Here is a 4,406-nt window from a genome sequence, read left to right as displayed (position 1 = left end):
AATGATATCAGGTAGAAGGCTAAAAAAGATGAGCTGCAACACCCAATGGGGGCAAGCAGGCAAGAGAAGAAAAGTGAGGCTTTGGTCAGAAGAAGAATAAAAAGAGACAAGGTGTACCAATATTCATGGTATTGTAGCAGGACTTTGATGATTCCAGAACTGAGAGGAGAGGGTTCCATAATTTGCCAGTCTTCCCCAAGACATTAGCCATGAATTAACTTTTGGGAAGTGTCTGTCACATAGCAGGCAACTAATAGGTATTCACTTATTGTGTACTCCCAGTTGGAGTGGCCTGGAAGACAAAATATTTTGCACATGGAGCTAGATTGATTTCAGGAAAATAGCTAAGCTAAGAAGGAGGCCCTGAGACATAGTGAGCAAGCAATCCATGTCCCTAGTCCACCAAACAGCAGAATCATAGGTGTTGTCCTTATATAAATAAAACTTTTCTATTTAGAAATCTGTATATTACATGCTACAATAATGAGTTTACCATCCCTTATGGCTGCCAGAGTTTATATATATATGAAAGCTTTGTATTAAATGAATGAATTCATGTTAAATAAGTAGTAGGTCTCTGGTGGAATTCTGCAGAGTATAAGTAGCTATCAGAATCAATATCCTTCAAAACCTCAATGGATCAGAATGAGATAAAACCATCAAGATGAAAAGTCATTGGATATCTTAGAATCCTGAATTTAGATAGGAGAGGGACCTCAGTCCATCTCCTGAAATTTACAGATGAAGAAACAAAGACACAGAGAAGGTAAGTGACTTTGACTTGTCCAAGGTTATATGCTGAGAGCACATAGAACCACAGCCTCAGACTTCAGTCTAACTCTCTTTCTACTGCTCAAAGCTTAGTCCTTCCAAAAAAATCAATGGCAAAATTACAAGATGGGGAAGAACTGGCTTAATAGCAAGTCATTGAAAAATAAAAAGGCTTGAAGAGGATAACTGAGTTCTGAAGGGTGTGAACCCAAAGCTGTCAAGTTGGGGTGGAGGAATCCAGAAGGATCAGAGAGAGAGAGAAAAGCCTGAGTTGTTGGGGCTGGAAGCAGATTAGGGAGACCCAGGAAGTGGGGTTGGAGATATAGAACAACAGAAATACGGTGAATAAGGGGAGTACATTTGAGGCAATTGTCTTTAGTCCTCTCCAGTAATATGGAGGGGGGAAGGGTGGAGGGGACATGGCATGATACTAGTCCATGAATACCTCCTCCAAACATCTTGCTATTATTTCCCATAAATGTTCCCCCTCTCCTCTTCTTACTTCATTTTCTTAAATGCTATCCCTTATCTACTACCCTCAACTCACTTGTCATCCTTTCCTGTTCCTTCATTCAATATGCAGTGAATCCCCAGGAGTGGGACAGGGATACCAGGCACCAGTTGTGCCACCAAAACCCTAAGTGTTAGCCACAGCTACTGATTCTCTTGTATTAGGATCACCACTTCTGGATCTGTCTGTGTACTTGTGTAACTGAGTGGAAATGTTTGTCTTTGTGTATCTGTTCATCTATAACTTTAAGGAAGTAAGGAAAACTTCCCAGGAATTGGGAATTGATTCCCTCTCACTGGACCTCTCCAAACAAAAGCTGAAATAAAGACTTTGAATCACCCAGGGTCACAATCACCCTTCATTCTGCCCATCCTTCCCTTAACCTCCCTGTTATTCACCCTCCACAGTATTTTTCACATTCATTCCTTTCCCTCCATTCACAGAGCCATCACTCTGTGTCCTCATCATCTCCCACTTGGACTATTATAATAGCCTTCTAATTGGTCTCCCTGTATCCTGTCTCTTTTCTTTCCAATTTATCCCCATATAGTTCTCAAACTAATATTCTCAAATCATGGATCTCTTGTGTGATTCCTCTCCTCAAAGTTTTCAATGTTCTCCATTGCCTCTAATATAAAACATAAAACTCTTGGCCTGGAATTTAGAGCTCCCACCTCCCTTTCTAGTCTTATTTGAGATTACTCCCCTTCACACACTCTTGTCCAGTTACTTTGGCCTCTAGTTAGCTTCCTACATGTGCCATTCTCCCTAGGGCAGCTAGGTGGCATGGTAGATAAAGCACTGGCTCTGGAGTCATAAGGACTTGAGTTCAACTTTGACCTCAAACACTTATTACCTATGTGATCCTGGGTAACTAACTTATGCCTATTTGCCTCAGTTTCCTCACCTGTAAAATGAGCTGAAGAAGGGAAATGACAAACCATTCTTGTATTTTTGCCAAGAAAACTTCAAATGGGGTCACAGAAAGTTGGAAACAACTAAAAGGATTTAATACCATTCTCCTACCACCTTGCTTTTGCACCAGCTGTACCCTATGTTTGCTTTGCATTGACACTTTATCTTCACATGCAAGTATCCTTCTCTTCCTCCAAAATATAATTTAAGTACCAATTCCCACATATGATTTTTTTCCCAGTTATCACTGTTCTCTTTCTCTTAAATTTACTTTGTATTGCTTTGCACATGCTTTTTATTTAACTATCTGTATACATGGGGTATCTCCCCTGGAAAATGTAATATCTTTTAGGACAGGGGCTCCTTTAATTTTGCCTTTGTATTCCTATCCCTTCTGATAGTATCTTGCACAGAGTAGGTGTTTAATTAATATGCTTAGTAGAATTGAATTGAATTGAAGATTGGATGGACTCCTGACATGTATTTCACACTGAGGGTTCTTGTTCAGGTCTGTGCTGAACTAGTTAGCCAGCGAGGTTCATATAACTGTGACTGTGAAAGGTTTGTGCTACCTCTAAGTTCAATATAAACCAAAAATGTGACGAAATTGAAAAAAAAGTCATGCATTCTTATCATACATTAGCAGTAGAATCCATAATAAGGAAGGTGTGGAAATTGGTACAGAATCACCATTCTGAAAATTGAAAAGAGCCTAAAGAAATTGTATTGTCCAGCTTCCTAAGCCCTTGCTTTCACGTATATAGAGTATTACCATCTCACCTTTACAGATGAAGTACTAGGGTCCAGTAACTTGCTAAAGGACACAGATGCTAGTAAAAGAAAGAACTCAGTTCTCTGTCTTGCCTCAGAATACAGTGTTTTTCCACATCATTTTGCCTGTCTCCATCTAAGAATTAATTGGAAGTCACATTGAGTCTCATTGTCAATATTTTTTTTCTCTTTGGAGAGGGAAAGCAGGGCAATTAGGGTTAAGTGACTTGCCTAAAGTCACATGGCTAGTTTTGTGTTAAGTGTGTGAGGCAGGATTTGAACTCAGGTCCTCCTGACTCCAGGACCTCTATTCACTGCACCACCTAGCCTCCCCTGTCAATATTCTTGATTATCTATTAGGGGGAGAGCCATTTAACTCAGTTGACTATATCATGGATCCCATGGTGCCAAGGTTGGTGGTTTGATTCCTTTATGCATCTGGACATGCTCCCTCCCTCCACCACCCCACCCATAAGAAGAAAAAAACTTTACCATATATCTTAATTCCCATTTCAGAAACTGAATTTTGGGATCAAGTGACAATATTCTTTGATTTTCTCTGAAAATCTTCAGTCCCCAAGGGAGCAGAGGATACTGCTTCAACCTTGAAAAGATTTGCAGCTGCTCATGAGAACATTAATTTGCCCTCTGCAGAAAAATCTGAGGGGCATGTTTTAATCTGCCTATTATTGAGACCCAGCTGCAGGCACATGGAAGTACACCTTGTTTGGAGTGTCTGCTTTCTTCCCTGATTATTTGCATAGGAGCAAAAAGTTTTCCTCCAACAGGGAGAGAAATTTCTGTCTCTTGTTTCTAGCTAGGAAGAAAATTGGTAGATGCTGAGTTGGCTCTCTGGAGGAGCAGATGTAGAGTTCACCTGGCTAACAATTGAAAACTAAGGCAGTTGCTAAGAAGCCTACCAAAGGTTAATTTATATGCATGCATCTCTCACAAAGCAGCTCCCTTAATGACTCTGGAAAGAAACAACTTTCTGGCTGGAAATGAGTTAGCACAAAAACATTACCTTTGCTTCTCTACCTTCCCTATCCCTCACTCCCCCACACAGCAATAAACATAACGTAGAGCCTTTCATTTGCCCTAAGGGATACTAAAATCCTTACTGTAGCAAGAACTGTGTAAATTTCTAAATAGAAAATCCATTATTTACATAAGGTCAAGATCCACAGACCTGCTGTTTGGTGGCCAGGGACATGGACTACTGGTTCAAGATGTCCCAGAGATTGCCTCTCAGTGGTTCAACTATTTCCCCAAAACTAAACAGATCCCTTTGCAAGACTTGTGAAGTCTTCTAAGCTGCCACAATGGGAAGTAATCAATCAATCAGAAAGCACTTAATAAGTGCCTACTATGTGCCAAGGACTGTTTGAAAGGAGAGAGAGAGAGAGAGAGAGAGAGAGAGAGAGAGAGAGAGAGAGAG

The sequence above is a fragment of the Petaurus breviceps genome, unplaced genomic scaffold (genome assembly GCF_028583685.1).
Source record: "Petaurus breviceps papuanus isolate PSGF00001 unplaced genomic scaffold, PetGlider_PUasm1.0 90752, whole genome shotgun sequence".
NCBI lineage: Eukaryota > Metazoa > Chordata > Mammalia > Diprotodontia > Petauridae > Petaurus > Petaurus breviceps.
The sequence above is the reverse complement of the archived record's forward strand: the minus strand, read 5'-3'. Positions refer to the sequence as shown.